This window comes from Saccostrea echinata, unplaced genomic scaffold (genome assembly GCF_033153115.1).
Source record: "Saccostrea echinata isolate AGI-Se365-2 ecotype Australia unplaced genomic scaffold, CSIRO_AGI_Sech_v1 ptg000014l, whole genome shotgun sequence".
NCBI lineage: Eukaryota > Metazoa > Mollusca > Bivalvia > Ostreida > Ostreidae > Saccostrea > Saccostrea echinata.
This window is the reverse complement of record NW_026889763.1, coordinates 18,948,686-18,966,897: the sequence shown is the minus strand read 5'-3', so window position 1 is coordinate 18,966,897 and position 18,212 is coordinate 18,948,686. Positions and strand designations below refer to the sequence as shown.

General features: G+C 33.2%; 1 long non-coding RNA gene and 1 pseudogene across 1 annotated transcript; one reads left to right on the top strand and one right to left on the bottom strand.

The window, feature by feature from the left end:
• The first annotated feature begins 7,175 nt into the window (after positions 1 to 7,175).
• Positions 7,176 to 9,517, top strand: LOC133186565 (uncharacterized; annotated as a pseudogene).
• Positions 9,518 to 16,487: 6,970 nt separating this feature from the next.
• LOC133186902 (uncharacterized) lies at positions 16,488 to 17,971 on the bottom strand. Its single transcript, XR_009721100.1, has 3 exons — positions 17,886 to 17,971; positions 16,869 to 17,003; positions 16,488 to 16,641 (listed from the first exon to the last, which is right to left on the bottom strand). It is a non-coding gene; the product is annotated as an uncharacterized LOC133186902 (long non-coding RNA).
• Positions 17,972 to 18,212: the final 241 nt, after the last annotated feature.

Genomic DNA, 18,212 nt, shown 5'->3' with positions numbered 1-18,212 from the left:
TTCGGCAGATAGGCAAGCTTTTGCTCTATGTTTTCTGAAACAAAATGTGTTGTAAAATCGATGAAAATTTGCAAAAAAATGAGAAAATTCGGAAAATGGCATATTTTTCGACCTTCCTGTGACCTCTGTGTATCCCATAACTTAGAACCAATACTTTTTTTATGGCAGGAGTGACAACAGGTTATTTTGATAAACTGTTTCATCATTCTAAAAGACACCCCAAACCAGGGGCCAAAAAGGGGTCTTGGCCTATCTTGTCCTTTATTTTGCCAATTTTTGAACTTTGTAGAATCATCGACTCTCCTATAGTCAACGGACTATTGATATATAGAGGATATTAAATGTTTTGTTGTTGGCTATGGAATTTACTTCACGACTGGGACAGGATTTTTTTTATAATTTTCACGAGTGCGAAGATATTTAAAAAGAAGACTGCAGATATTGAATTAAAAAATCTGTCCCATGAGTTAAATAAATTCTACATCCTACTACAAACTATTCGATTTTCTGTTTATCACATTTTCCTTGATTTTTTTTTACTTTGCCTCTTTCCTATTGTTGCACATTGTCTTAGGCTATGACTTCATAGTTGAGCTGTTGAGACGTCATAGCTAACATTGTAAACATTATTTGGAGAAACTTTGATAGTTTTGATCTTTGTCAGCATGGTTTATTTGCTCTATAATCATATAAAAAGGAATATTTTTAGAACATAGTTAAGACCCAATATTTAAAACAAAAAGCAAAGCAACTTCTTTGACGTGATCCAATATGGATAAAATATAAATTAATTGAAGTAGATATACTATAAAACACGTTCGGAAAAGGGCATATTACTCATATGCCAAAAAAAAAATCTTATTGATATCAACAATTTCAATGGCATATTGTTCACAAGTATTTAAAATATGATCAGCATAGCTTCCCTTTGAGCCCAACATTATATTAAAGTTTTGCTTTATCCTAAGGCTCAAATCAACACTTCACAAATTTTATACAAATTTTTCAAACGCAGAATGTAATCAATCATCTATGAAAGTATGGAACTTATTCAAACATTTCATTGCTATACATCTCACGAATAATCAGATACATAGTCATATGAGTCATGTTATTGAAATTATCTCACGTTGACAACAGATCATTACCGAAAAAATATCACAAGCAAGTATGAAAATGAAGAAAACTTTGTCCAGACTTGCTCCAGTTAAAGAGAATCTATTCTTTTTATCGACATGTTTGGTTTCCAACTTTTTTTCTAACGACCCGCCATTATTTTTAGAAAGACTAAAGTGGATAAAAAGTATAACAGCCTGCAATACAACGACCAGCCCGCTAATGAGGAGCTGAGTTATCAGAAATATACTACAAAATGGAACTTTATCCGATGATTTAGGCAAAGTGTCGTTAATTATTGTTAGAAATACTGCAAAGGTTAGAAATATAGCCATGCAGAATCCCATCTTTTCACCAGAGTCGATAGGTACCACGAAACAAAATAAATTTAGCACTGATAAAACGATTACGGGTAAGAATGTCGAAATGATGATATATAAAGACTTTCTCTTCAGCTGGAAAATTAATTGTTCTTAATTAATTTTCCAAATTCAGTACTTCTATATGTAGTGTGAACCATTGAGGATTTCCCACATTTCATTTGCTTTCGTAGAACTGGAATGAGAAATAGGAGTTCATCTCATTGAAGGTAAGGTATTCTGTACTCGGATTTATATTATAAAACACTATATAACAAGTGTGCGAATCAAATGGAAATTTCGTCACATCTAAATTACAGTGCACTTTGTTTTCCATGGAATTGATGTAAGAGGCATAAGCCTTTGAGTAAGCGGTAACTTGGCCTTCCCTTGCTTCAATACATTTCTCTTTCCTCACTTCATTAGAGATACAAATGGTGGATGGTGTCCAAATCTAAGACCAATCAGTAAAATTCGGCGTACAGTCGCCATTAGACCTTTCATCATTACACTTTCAAACGTTGAACTGTGAATGAAAGACGTCAATTACTTGATATATATATATATATAGGAGAGAATAAAAAATGCGCTTTTCATTCAATCTCAGACCCTACATTGATGTGAGCGGCAAAAATAGGATTTTCTTTGAAGAAAATAGTGTGAACACGATTCTTAAGTGAAATCAGTTGAACCATTTGTTTCACTTTTAAAAGAAAATAGTCATTATTGTAGTTTCAAATATTTTCCATATTGCAACAATACATGTCATCAATACTTTTAATATCATTTGTGCAAAAATGTTTTTGTAATGGAGTAAAGTGAGCTCCATTTGTTTTATTGAGTACTGCAAAAGCATCCATTTTCAGCATTAAAACAACTACTTTATAGCTTATGGCTGAATAAATATCTGAGGATATTCAAAATGGAGTTTGTTATTAGACCTTAGACGTCAAAGCCAATACAATAGTCATTATAACCAATGTCTGTGGAAATTATCTACTAATTTCAAACTCTGATTGTTGACTAATTTTTAATGACAAGCTATACATTTCCTGCCGGATTCAAGGGTATTCTGAATTTTTGCATGCTTTTTTTATTATTTCTTATTATTGACCATCGAAAACAAAATCCTCCTAAGTGTTCTTGTTCTTCTATAGTCTGGCTGCACACAACATTACTGGTGATGCAGGTATACTTCAAAATGACGAGATAAAGCTTTCATTTTAAAAGTACCTAATTTCAGATAGCCCAGATCTTTCAAGAATTTCACATTTTATACAGCCATTCTTCACGATAAATTAAAAACAAGGCTTTTTGATACTATTTATAACTGCTTTTTCAATAAAAATGGAACTCGGATATTTTTTACATCCTGCGATTGGTCATCAATAAAATTACTTCTACAAAAAGCACATAAGTACTCTGAAGTTTGTTTTTTCAAAGGCTGCTAGAGTTACTCATTGACAGCATTTATGTAGTCTCTGGAGACCAGATCTTCCAATAAACTGTTGGACTTTTGATTAGCACTAATTGTGCTCCTTTATTAGCTGACCTGTTTTTATATTCCTATGAAGCAGAATTTATTCAATAACTTCTACCTGAGAAAAGAAAGCCCTTTCTGTGGCCTTCAACTCGACATTCAAAAATATCCTATACATGTAGTTTCATCTGTATTTCCATTCATATGTCGATTCGATATGTCCTGGTGAATTTGAAATAAAAGACATAAAGAGTTTGCCTCATCTGTTTCACATTTGGATTTTTTACTGGCTACCCAGATAGCATGAGTATGTTGGGCCAACAATGGCAAATGGTTGTATGGTTGGCGTTGGGTAAACAACGTTGGGCCAACGTTGGGCCAATGCTACCATGTGAATCTTCTCAACAATGTTGGGATTTCTACGTTGGCCCAACGTTGGTCCAACGTAAATCAACTCCAATTTGCTTTATCATTCAAGGAAGTCGGGATTATAAAGTTGGCCCAACAATGGCCCAACGTTTGTGACGCATACTATACAAAATTATTTTACTAAGCTGTTAATAGTACGTTGGCCCAGCGTTGCCCCAATGTTAGCATGAGTGTTCTTTTATAATAGTGTTTTAAGTTGGGATGGTTACATTGGTCCGATGTTGGCCCAACAGTTGCATTACGATATAAAATGACGGTGTCCTTGTAAGCTGAGGAGCATTACATAGGGCCAACGTTAGTTCTTTTAATTTATGAAACTTGCTAATTTGCTGGGGTCCCTGTTATAAATTTAAAGTTGGATTTCGAAATTTGGCCAAATAGTTGTGTTTCAAATATATCTGATATTGCAAATATTAAAGAATGATAATAAATTTAGGAAGCAGATTCCGAGATGATTATGAAAACGCTGCATTAACGAAAGCGTTTTCTAAAAACATTTGAAGTTCCAAGGGACAGGATGTGCATGAGGCTTATGTATACATAAATCAAAGTAACCCAACAAGTTTCATAATTGCATTAAAACAAGAAGATAGGCGAGTCGTTAAAACTGATGGAGTCTCAGCAATTTAAACACCAAAATGCGGGCACTGTGGGTCAAATTCAATTACTCACAGGTGGTTAATATAGAATCAATATACAGAGCGGGATTTTACTTTTGGATTATTCAACTGTTATATATCTGTTTCAAAAAAGAAATGTGAGTATAAATTCTTATTCCTTAAATTACTTTCAAATTTACTGTGTGCATTGTTTCCATTCTTATCATGTTTATGCTCAAAGACACTGGGAGTTAATATAAATATAAAGTATATACGTGCATACGTACAGTATATATCCACTTATTTTTAAATTTTATCTGCAGTAAATTCCAGTGCCTTTATTTATCCTTGATCATAATGCATACAAAATATATTTATATGTATAACAATGAGGGTGATATATAGTTTTTGTTAATGTATAAGCTTATAAATCTTTGTGCTGCATTCGATTTTTTAACAATCCGCCATTTACAAGTGATTCATATCAAATTTTCAACCAAAATGCCATAGGTGATCAAAATGTTTGCATATTATGTGATATTAAACATGAATTGATTTTCGTTTTAGTATGTATTACATATTTTTTTTCCTTATATATATATTCTTCTTTTACTACAAGCTTAGAGAGAGTGCTAGGAAATTTTTATTTTTCTGTATCAAAATGTAATAAAATGTTTCATTAAGTCTGAAAAAGTGAGGAATGAAGTCCCCCTCCCCCCCCCACCCACAATGTAGTAATTGGTTGTTATTCTTTTGTTTTAATTCACAAAATGTTACAAGTATATTGAATAAAACATTGATAGATCTTAAAAAATTTCATTTTTTAAATTGATTTTTTAAAGATTTTTTGTTATTTTCTGTTTCAGATAAACATATAACTAGGTGAAAATGATAAAGGAGACATAGACCTATCTATAAATTATTTTGTGGCAAATATTATTTCAACTTAAACTTGACCTTGTTTTCAAACAGTTATGGCTAGGAAAATTGAGTCATATTGGACCTTGAGAAGAGAAATGAGGTCACGCGTTTCTGAGCATTTGGCTGATTTACAAAACATCCAAAATACTACTTTTGGGACAGATCAAAATGAATCTCTCAGAGAGTTAGATAATATTGCTAATTCAATAGAATATGTTGAACCTAGAAATCAGTCTGTGCATGTGATAAATCAAAATATGGAATCAGATGCTCAGAGATAATTAGATGTACCCCAGAGTTTTTATCTGAGTGAAGATGATCATGATTCAGATACTGCAGATTTAGAAAGCGATGACAATATAATTCACCCGAACAATATTTTTAGTAGCTCTGATAGTGAATCTGATAATGAGGACAAGAGGACCATGTCACAGAAACTTGGGGAATGGTCTACAACCTTTCAAATACCAAATATGGCTTTGTTATCTCTGTTAGATATCTTAAAACCATATTTCCCAGAATTGCCAAAAGACCCCAGAACTTTATTGCAGACACAAACAACTTATAATTTGTCAGAGGTTGGCGGAGGGCAATACTATCATTTTGGTATTGTTTTTGGCATATCTCAAAAAGTTGAACCATGCCTTCGTTTCCTTGAAGATGAATATCGTTTTGCTTTGCAAATAAACATTGACGGTTTGCCTTTGTTCAAAAGTACCAATGATCAGTTTTGACCTATTTTAGGTAGGATAAGAAACATTACTGATGATTCCTCTTTTGTTATTGGTTTATTTTCTGGACAAAGCAAACCGAACAATTTAAACAATTTTCTTCAAATCTTTGTTGATGAGTACAAGGAAATACGAGAAAATGGATTAGATATCCATGGCAAGCATTTCAGTGTAGTAATAGACTCGTTTATTTGTGATACTCCAGCAAGGGCATTTGTGAAATGTGTTAAAGGCCACACTGGCTACTCAGGTTGTGACAAATGTACCCAGAGCGGTGTTCATTTGGGTAAAATGACCTTTCCTGAAACCAATGCACCCATACGAACAGATCCCTCATTTGACTCATTATCTGATGAAGATCACCACAAAGGCATTTCACCTTTAGCGGAAATAAATGTAGGCATGGTGACCCAATTCCCTATAGATTACATGCATCTAGTATGTTTAGGCGTTGTCAAACGATTGCTTTTGCTATGGCTAAGGGGACCATTAAAGTGTAGACTAGGTTCACAAGATATAAACAAAATATCTGAATTATTATTGTCTTTGAAAAATTACATTCCTTGTGAATTTTCCCGAAAACCACGCTCCCTAGATGTCATAGATAGATGGAAAGCTACAGAGTTCAGACAATTTGTGCTGTATACAGGTCCTCTTGTCCTTTTGCAAGTTGTACACAACAATCTGTACAAAAATTTCATGCTTCTCTCTGTTGCAATTCACATTATGTTGAATGATCGTTTGTGTGAAATGTATTGTTCATTTGCTCATGATCTTGTTGCATTTGTTACACATTTTGGTCAAATTTATGGGAAAGACATGCTAGTTTATAATGTTCATGGATTGGTTCATTTGTCAGCTGATCCTTCAAAATATGGGAATCTTGATAATGTATCATTCTTTCCATTTGAAAATTTTTTGGGAGACTTAAACGTATGGTTCGTAAACCATCCTTCCCTTTGCAGCAGATTATCCGTAGACTTTCAGAGGAAAGGATTGCACAAAGTACTAAAAACCCTGGAAAACATTACCCAATTTTAAGGAAACAACATCAAGTTGGACCTTTGCCACCCTGTCTTTCCAATGGTATTCAATATGGATCAGTAGAAACTCCCAAATTCAGTATTAAATTGAATCAGAAAGATAGTTGCGTGCGTGTAGGGGGACAAATAGGTGTGGTAAAAAATATCATTTTAGATGATGCCGACACTTTTGTTGTATACCAACCATTTAAATATTCGGAGGATTTCTTTGATATTCCGGTACCTTCTGGTTTTCTTGGAATACAAATTGTTCATGATTTGGACACTACTGAAAGCGTTTCTAAATTGTCTGACATCCAAGCAAAATGCACTCTACTTCCACATAAAAGGAAATATTTGGCTATCCCATTCACGAGTACTATCTGGTGAAATTATGCTATGTTTTATAAGAAAGTATTTTTTTATATGTACTGTAGTTAGATATGTGTGAAAATAAGGTCAAGTAATTCAGAATATATATATAGCGTCATAAGATAAATTTACTTGTTTCATTGATCTGTGATAGGTCTATGTACGCAGTGGTTGAGTTTATTGATGAGGGCTCTGTTGCTGTCGTTCCTAAGACCTGGCTTACTGATGACAAGAAAAAGTGCAAATGGCCGATGTGGACAAATGTGGACAAAATTAACCATGCTGTTAAACAGTCTATGGAGCCTACACCTTCTTTCATGTGTCTTTCCATCCGAGTATTGTATGAATCTGGTAAATATAAATACTCCTTGCGAGATACTTTGAAAAATCTTTACGAAAAATCATAAAATAATTTGATCTATTTTTTCTTACATATATAAGGTACAGAGTTTGATAAAGAATGAACATAATAATGGGAGAATAACAAATAAACATCAAATATTTATGTTATTATCCAAATTTATTCTGTTACAATATTATTTTTACACACTCAGACGATTATGAAAAGGCTAGAAAAAGGCTCTCAAGAGCAGAAGTTACATCAAACTTAGACGCAGTCCCGAAAAGAAAGAAAAGGTACTTGAATGATTGTGATGGCTGTGATTTTCAAAACATTTTTCTTATACTACTCGTTAGTAAGCTATTCTTAATTGTTTTGTTTTACACTAAAATCATTTCAGACCTAATCCAAGATATGATTCTCTTTCCTCTGAAAGCGAGGAGGAGAATGAATGCAATATAAGCCAGGACAAAACTTCAGGTAGCCTTCGAAGATCACCAAGAAAATCAAAGAAACAATTTCCAGACCCCCACCACTCCCTGCTCTTCCTTCACTTGCATCACCAGCACGAAAATCAGCACCCTCAACCCCGTCAGCTAAAGCAACATCAAGTACGACATCATCACCAACTTCATCTAAAGCTGCACTGGATTCAACTCCAAATCAACAAATTACAGGTAAACAGGATTTATTTATAAGTATACAGTGTACATTTTGTATCTAGATATGTGCATGAATTTTTTATACCCCCGCATGAAAAGTGGGAGGGTATATAGTGATCGGGGTGTCCGTCCGTCCGTCTGTCCATCAGTCCGTCCGTCTGTTTGTACGTCCGTCCGTCTGTTACGCTTTAGGGTACCTATCTCTTATCCGCAACTCCTCTTACACCACTGAATGAAATTTAATGAGACTTTCACAGAATCTTTGTTACATAATGCCATTGTGCACCTCCTATTTTACTCTTTGATCTGACACTTATTTCGGTTCTCCCAGGGCAAAACATGGACTTTGCCATTATAATCATATGGGAGACAGGGGTATCATTTAGTGAGTTCAGTGTACCTCTAGTTTTATTCAAATTTTGTTACAGATTTATTTATCAAATTCAAATTCTATCAATTTAATATTTCTGAGATTTTGTACACAAAAAGATTCCATTGTATATTTAAAGATAATTGATTACTTTTTTAGCAACGAACATCAAAATCCTCACTATTTTAGAAGATATAAAGGGACAAGTCCGATTCAATACGAAATTACTACAGAATATCTTGGCAAAGGTTGAGGTTACTGGAACCACTGGAACCACTACGGAGGATGAGGTAGATCTGGGAATTGAATTTCCCTTGAAAACCCTAGAGGCATTGGATTCTTTAGAGGAACAAATGAAGTGCCAAGAAACCGCCAAAATAATGGTAACTCTAATAAATACTGTGCATTATTGTGAACATTTATAATAAATACTGTTCTAAAAATTCATCAATTTTACATGTATCTAAAAGTTGTTTCAGTTAACTAATTACAAATTGTGATTTTAAGCTTGGAAAACTGATGTGCATTGGTGGTGACAATATCCAAACCTGTGTTCGGAGAGTACTATCCTTTTTGATGGCAACAACTTTGGCAATGCAATTGAATTGGAGTGGGAAAGGGAATAAAAGAGGGCTCTCAAGTCTAAAATTAAAAGACATAATTATAAGTAAGTAACAGAGTATTGAACATCTTTCTCTCAAGTTGTCTAAATCTAGCTACTTTCTATTGTATAGATAATTACGATTTTGATAAAGATACCAAGGTTTATAAATCAACATGCACTTATATATATTTGTTATTGCCTTTGTAATGTCTACATGTTGATGTCTGTACCAGTAATTTGTTTTCAATACCAAATTTTTTTATTTTCAATCAGAGGCTGTGAGGAAAAATAAATTTTGCAGTGCAGCAACGGACAATGAAATTGAAAAACTTGTTAAGGACTGGCTAAGGTACGCCAAGGATCGAGATGGGGGGAGGAGAAAAAGGGAGGAGAAAAGAAAGAGAAGGAAAAGGACAGTGGGGAAGCAAGCCAGGATTAAAAACTTTAATTATTTTCCAAAAGTTTTCATCTTCATCTTTTTAATACTACTTTTGTACTTTTTGACAATTTAATTGATATGAAAATCATTTTACAGGGAATCATTTGTAATGTTTTCTTTCTACTCATATGCATTGTGAATGCAGGTCAAAATATATATAAAGTGTACTCTTTCAATATTCATGGTATGTCAATATAAGTATAATTAACAAATATATATTTTTTCATTCAATTTGTTTTAACAGATGTAAATTATATTCAACAACTGGCCAACAAAAAGCTTTAGAGCAATAAACCGCCAATATCGGTCAATCGTTTTTAGTATAACCAACAAGGGTAGGGCCATCATTGGGCCAACCTGAAGGGAAGGACCAGTTGCATCTATATGTTGGCTGTTAATTGGCTTTATATGTTATCTACGTTGGCCCAACAATATGCCAACGTTTCCAACTGAGGGCCAACATTGGGCCAACCTTACCAACCATTTACCTATGTTGGCTGTTAGTTGGCTTACAATTATACCTACGTTGGCCCAACAATATGCCAACATGTTGGATCAACGTTGGGCCGATGAGCAAAATGACCGTGGGCCAACGTAGGAATACCAACAGTGGCCCAACGTTGTAAAAAAAATTGGGCCAACGTTGGCCCAACATTGTCTTGCTATCTGGGTATAGACGATAATGGCGAACTAACAACTAAATTGTATGACAAACGAGATAATTTCAGCTTTTCCATCGTCAACTTTCCTTATTTTTGCAGTGATATTCCACTATCACCTGCATATAGCGTTTATATCTCCCGACTTAATCGATACTCAAAAAACTCTAAATGCCCTAAAACTATGTAGATAAATGTTACAAAATCGGATTGGAAAATTAAAGGGCAAAAGGAGAAATTTCCATCCTTCCTTTCAGTAGACCAAAAGTGATAAAAGCATTAGAAAGACTACATGAGGCTCACTTCTAAATGGCACCTGATCTCGCCTCTACATTTTGAGGTCCGTGTTTGCTCTGCTCCAAAGGATCAGTGAACTTAAGCTAGGAGAGTTGGGTCCCGGTGCTTTGCCAAAAATAAATTTCCGGTATTTATAACCTTTTTGAATCAGAATTATTCAACAATATCTTAAGAGCAGGATTTGATATATTATATCACATGGAAATATTAAATAATGTCGAGCGACACTGGTTTTTGCGACGGGGGTCTAGCAGTTTTGTCACATTTCTTTTGTTATTCATATGCATACCAGTTTTCAACGACATTGTTTACATCGAGCCGCAACTTGTCCATTCATCTCATTTGTACAGAATGTGTATTTTGATTTAAACTTATATATATCCAAAGGGCAATGTTGGACAATTTGCGGCTCATATGTAATTTTTTGAAAAATTCTCCAAATATCGGTCGAGTTAGCTACTAAATTAGCAGGTCACCGAGTGTCAACCGTTTGATATTATAATCACTTTACTCACGTGACATTCCACTGTTCGATATGCTTTCATTGTGTCTGTCAATCGAGGGCTGTTCACACGGATATGTATTTAAGTACAAAATCTTACTATGTATAGACTTTTAATACAGAGAATCATAAGATTTCTCGAATCTTATAAAACTTTATTAAGAGTAGGGCAATGCTCTATTTCTTATACAAGTCTTACCTTACCTTTCATTTTTAAACCAATCAAAAGTACTCACATTGGGGTCATCCTATTTTTATCATAACAAAAAAAAAGCACATGGTAAATAATGGTCGCCTTCAGCAGTAAACATATGTTTTATGGGAAGGAGATCAAAAGGAGTAACTACATGTGATTGTAAAAGTTGCTCAAATGCTGCATTATTTATTCTAAAGAAGTTTTTTAAACTTCTTGGGCCTTCTCTTTGCACCTAAATCTAGCGAGGCAGTATGTGCACCAGTACATGTACGAGTGTTCCGCCGTTCTTTCCATTATGATGGTCTTTTCAGTTTTAATGCAGTGCATAATACTATTATAACAGATACTGCACAGATACGGAATCCCGTTTTCCATTATTGAGAGAGAGAGAGAAATATTGCGAGGGAAACACGTAGAAATACCTAAAGTCTATTAACAATCTAATAAGACATGTATAAGCGTGGGTACAGGAAAGTATAATAATACAAATATAATACTTGTATTATATTACAAATCTCGCCGTGTGTACTGGCTTCAAAATATTGAAGAATTTTGCGAATATTTTATTAGGGTCTTAAAGTTTACCTAGTCTTCTTTCACTAAATTGTGTTGGAATTTTGAAGGAAATTCTGTTATTGCCAGTGCAAATCAGGTGCACGATTAGTAGGTAGCTGTGCTAGCTCATGTCGCCTTCCGTATTATGGTCTGCAGGCATCTACAGACACATCCCTAAACACTATCATACCTGACAATATTTGGATTGCCGAAATGAAACAGATATTGAAGACATAAGCGAGTGATTATCGACATAGTAACGTTGTAGAATTTTCTTTGACCACGGTTTTCAATATCAAATATACTTGTTCTGTCAATAAAATGTTAATTAAAATTACATTTATAATTTCTTTATTGCATAATACACCCAAATGGTCAAGCAATACAATACAAAATTTGAAAAAAACCCAGAGAACAATGAATGTTTATAAACAATAGGCACATTGTAAGTAATTTACTCAATATATGTTACACCGATGTGGACCTTTTATTTCTTAATATTCTAATGATTGTTTTATAAAAGTGCAAGTATTGGACTAAGTATATATTAAAGTTTCTGTGTGGGTGATTTGAGATAGAATGAGGAACAATAATTATCTAGCATGGTTTTTATAAGTATATTCCTTGCTTGAATATTACAATACATTGTAAAAAGAAATGAAATTCATTATTAATAGCATTACATAAAGTGCATAATCTTTACAGATAGTTTGTATTTCTTGGAATTTTCATGTTAACCTAGCAACTCAAATTTTTAGTTAAAATTTTATATTTCATTTCCGAATGTTGTTTATCTATACATGCATATAATAAAATATGCATCACCATGAGTACTACATACATGTGTACTTTAATTGTTTCACTACACATGTTTGTATTACTACGTACTACATGTACACTGAATTAAATGTAGAGTGACATTGAAGTCATGTAAACTAAATGTGAATCTTTCCTAAAACATACATTTATTCTTTGAATTGAAAAACATTCAGTATTTAAAACGAAAAATGATCAAGCTAAAGTAAAAAAAAAAGGGGGAGGCATTTTTTTTTATACATAAGAAAACTTTAAGATTGAGCTGATTCGGTGCTAGGCAGCAAATTTATGGATACGAATCATGAAAATGATCAATATGAATCGCCAAGAATCGTTTACTATTTGTGTGAATCATGAAACTACACAATCTCTCTCTCCTCCGTTAAAATTCATACTGTGGAATCAATCTTGAAATAATGTGCAAATGTTTACATTCCACTTCCATGCGATTTAAATATCTCCGCCCATTTGCGGGTACCTTAAATTCGAAAGTGGTCCAGTTCAAATTTCCGGAATTTAAGTCTTATACATGTACTTTTCAATGACATTGTGTAGAATTATAGAAATATGTCTAACAAAAAATTGAAGTATAAATATCAAACGCATATGTATGCACAACAATCATAGATTAATTTAGCAATATAGTCTAATTCAAGGCTTAAAATGGGTGGTTAAAAAGGTTCCAAATGACACTCTTAAGTGCACTCATTCTTTGTATCGTTTCATTGCATGGACTTTCGAGATTTAATACTGCTCGTAATCTTTATATTTCATTTAGGTTTCAGCTGACAAAGCTTGTAACAAAACAGTCTTTGTTTGGAAGTTTTCTTATTACAACTGCATTTTAGCAGAACTTGGTTTTAATTCCACATCCGATAATGCAACCTACACTTATAGTTCTTTTTCATTTTTCAATTGTATTTAAGAGGAACTAGGATTTAATTCTGCTATTGGTGATCCAACTTACACCCACAGCTCCCTTTATCAGGAGGAAATTCTTCAATTCTCCATATGTCAGTTTTAAATATTCTTAATATTCTCAACAAACAAAAGGTATATGGATTACTGTATTCCTAAAATCTATAAAAATCCTTAAAAACAAAGAAACATACATGTAGCGCGTTCCAGTAAATGTTCTAACAAGCCCCTTTCTTAAGTCATCAATAAAATATTACAGCAGTGCATGAGAAACTTCAGGAGTAGTGTACAACTGTATATTTGAGAAGTGGTGTAAATCAGATGTGGATACTTAAAAACTCCAAGGAACTTTTAGAAAATTTGAAATAACAAATTTTTACCAAAACCAATAACATCAAATCGTACTTTTAAATACTTTATACAACCATACCCCATGATAAATTAAAGGCCAGGCTTTTTGACATCATAGGCTTTTTCAATAAAAATGGAACTCGTAAATATGCTTACCTTGTCATTGGTCATTTGAAATATATTTTGTTAAAAATCTGAATGTACACACAAGTATTCTGAAATTGATATTAAAAAGATGCTTGAGTTTCTGATTGACAAAATCTATGTATTTTTTGGAGTCCCGGTCTTCCAGCAATCTGTTGGAGTTCCCATGAGTACTTATTGCGCCCTTTACTAGCAGACCTATTTTGTATTCATATGAAGCAGAATATATAAATTCAGAAACTTCTTCACGAGGAGAAGAAAACACTTTCTGTAGCCTTCAACATATGTTCTAAGTGTGATAATGTTTCTTTTAAAAGCGAGACAGACTGCTGCTAAATATGATGATTTATATGGTTTTAACATCTCGTTTATAATCAGCATTTCATATAATTTTGTTTGCATAGACGACCTTTAGTTAGGTCTTATTTTGACTTTCACGTTTCATACCAGCTATAAAGCCCTTGTTTCAGGGAAATAAGAGGCGTGTCTGGTCGACCGGCGATGACTACTCTGCAGATTTCATCCCTTCTCTAATGTGTCTGGGAATTCTGCGTTTTTGCCCTATTATAGGATTCATAGAATTTACCACTATTCGTTTCCCAGATCTTTTCAATTATAAATTTATTTAGGGCTGTCGATATCTACTAAATGCTCATCAGTAAATATACTTTCCTTTTCTCTCTTTGCTACGACGTTTTAGATTTGTAATAAACATGAGTTTGTACTGCTAAAAATCAAGAAATAAATTTGTTTGATAACTTTTTCTTTTTTTTTTTTGGTATAAGACTTAAACTATTTAATTTTTTGATTGTTTGTTGTTTAACGTCCCTCTCGAGAGTTTTTCACTAATATGGAGAAGCCACCACTTGCCGGTGGAGAGCTGCAAATTTTGACCTATGCTCGGCACTTAGGGCCATTGAGTAGTGAGGGATCTTTTTCGCGTCAGCACCTACTGCGACACGGGACCTCGGTTTATACGGTCTCATCCGAAGGACCGGTCTCCACGTCCCACAGTGGGATTCGAACCTGCGACGTAAGGATCAATTCCTTACTCCGCGACTCTAGAGCGAACGCTCTAATCACTGCTCCAAGCGGGCGACTAAACTATTTAATAAAATTACTGCTCTTTCACAACGACCCTGAATAAGTTTTTAACTCTTTAAGGTGTGAGAACATGGAATAACAGGAAATAAATTTTCAAATAAATTTAAATAAAATCAAATAAATTTTCCAATTTAAGCTGCTGAATACAAAGGACATCAAGTGCTGGTCATAGGAAATAGATACCTGAACATATTGAATTACATTCGGGAATATTTCCTTTTGGTTTTCTTATGCAAGATAGCCACAGCACAGTCGATCAAAATTACTCCATCGAGAAAATGAGCTATGACACGTTGCTTATTTCCTCTAGCATATGACGTCAGTAAGGCCCAGCTGTGCAATGTTTACAAACTGTCATGTCATTTTCCAGCGTGATTTTAGGAAATATCATAATCATGGCTAAAACCTTGTATAATTATACGATCTTCAAACAGGTTTGTATTTCTTTTTCAAAAATTTCATCGCATATTTGCAAGATGTTTGCGTGTTGTATCAATCAGTGTAATTTGATCGTTTTCATCGTTTGACACTTTGATCGATTAAGAGAAAGAGTAAAAGCGATCGAAAGAGAGTAAGAAGGAATGAATTCATTTTTTCATAACCAGGACAGTTGTTTTGATAAAATCATTTATTTACATGCATGTTGAGTGAAAAGAAGAAAACACTTGCTGTGGCCTTCATCTCGAGTTGTTGTGACGGGGAGGGTGACATAATTCTTATGTCTTATTTCAAAACGTATTTAAAATGGCAGAACATCTTTGAAAATTCACATGTCTTTATTGTATTTTTAAATCTTACATGTCCTTTTTTTATAAATAAAAAAAAATAAAAAATAAAAAAAAAATTACTTAATTACACTTGATTGAAATTGAGAGTGTTCATAATAGTAACGTAAATTGATTGTATCAAAGAGTATGACGTAGGCGATTAATGAGGATTAATGTGAAATCTTTTGTGGAAATCTGGAAGAGGAAGTTGCAGGACCCTTGTTTCAGGTGGAATATATATGTGTGCATATTGCATGCTGCCGCAAGTGATAAACAGGGATTAACTTAAAAATAAGATATTGTGAAAATGCATCAGATGAAGTCTGGCTTGGGGTGGAAGTGTTATTGCTCTGCTATAAATTATGATGAAGAGTGGAATTAACCTCAAATGTGCGGGTAAGTTGAAATTCTCATGAAATATTTCGTATACTAATAATACTATGGCCAGTCCCAAGCACTTTTTAAGTACGTCCAGATACGATGATTTTTTTTGTTTATTGAACAAATTGTGAATAAAAATTGTGATATGCACTTTCGCATCACTAATGTATTATTCGACCTGCTCAAAATCTTTCATCTACTCATATTGAGAAGGGGACAACTGACATCAAAACATTTCGTAAAAAGTATAAATCCTGATAATTTCAATCAGTAGAAAACTAATTTCCTGAAAATTTCCATAAGTCAGAATTTATTTAGTATGCAATAGACAATCTTATTAATTAAAGTTGACACAAGATGCAAAATTTTATTCAAATGCTTCAATTATAAATTGATTGAACATTGATCACTGCAAGTTTAATTTATTTGAAATATCAAGCTGTTTTGTCAATTTGCCAATCATGTGCCTTTTTCCATTCTTCCCTTAATTTTATCGTCCTACATAATCTGTAAAATACATAACTAAAATTGTATTTCATATTTCAGTCAAGATTGACTCTTGTTACTAGTGATAGTTAAAACTCCTCAATCTTCGAACAGAAAGATAATAACAATAAATTTTTCAAACACTGACAAACCAATAATTTCAAAAGTAAAGACAATCATTATGAAATGTTCCAACATAATATACATTCATTATTATATCTACATTATAGACATGGATAGATACTTACCGCCGGTTGCAATACGGCAGTAGCCGTGCGTATACGGGAAGTGAGACACAATTCTACAATATTCTCCGAGATGGCAATGAAAGTTATGATAACAGCAGCGACGATTATAGTGTTGCTGCGTTCCAAGAGGACAAGCTGAAATTAAGAAAGTTAGAATTACTACTAACTTTTCCAAATCATCAATTATTTTATATAATTCGATCTGCAGATTGAAATTTTCCCCGAAAAGATTATCGCATGATTTATTCATTTATTTATTTATTATATCAATGATTTATTTTTTATATAAATCTAGTTAAAATAACCCATTTTTGCATTTTTTCTGTTAAAATTAATTCTGTATTTATGCAAATGCATTCGCTTAGGAATTATTTCACGAGAAATTGAATCGCATTTAATTCTGCAAAGAACCTTCAAGAAAAATAAATGGAAGGAAATGGACGGAAAAGTAACTATTGTTATGTAACCTTCAGAGAGATCGTATTTTGCAGCAATGTTATTCATTAGAAATCGTACGCGTGTTTTCATAACACCTTGTAACAATTTGCTGACAGAAACACTTCTGGGCATAATTCAAATGTTGTAATTTGTCATATTTTTGTACCATTTTATTTTTTCGCAAGATAGTTTTATTGCATGTATTAGCAAGACAAAATTTTCACAAATTCTAATTTTTCTTCAATATAACTTTAAAAATACAATTATACACGGATGTAAAATCTTCCCTATCAGACTTTCAAAATTTGCAAAAAAATTCTCGCGAAAAAAAAGTGATTTATCATCATATCATATCAACACAAAATTGTCATTGACGCTGTAAATCAACATTGTCATTCATTATCTATCTAACTATAGTCCTAAGCAGTTCTGTAACTTTTTGTTGTTTTTTATTTTGTTATTACAAGGTTGATTAAAATTCTAAAATAGAACTAAAACAAGATTTACTGTGAAAAAGAAACAATTTCACGACAGAGATAGAGAGAGAGAGAGTAAAAAAAAAAGAGATTATACACTCACCGGTCGTCAGGGCCACGAAGCAGAGAAGAGTCAATACAATGAGAAGTTTTCCCATGTTGATGTAGGACAGATAACGAGATGATCGATATTGATGCCTTATATACAGTCACAGTACCTACATCCACCAATCAATGCGTTTTAAAAACTATTTCCTTGTTGAATATTTTTTTTATTTCGTCATAAACCTTGAGCACCATAAATAAATTGTGTCAAATCCAGTCTGATTTGCCTAATGTATCATTTTTTAAAAAAAAAAAGATTTCTTTTTATTTTTGCTTATACTATCCAGAGAGAAAGAAAAAAAGAGAGAGATAATTGTTTACAATG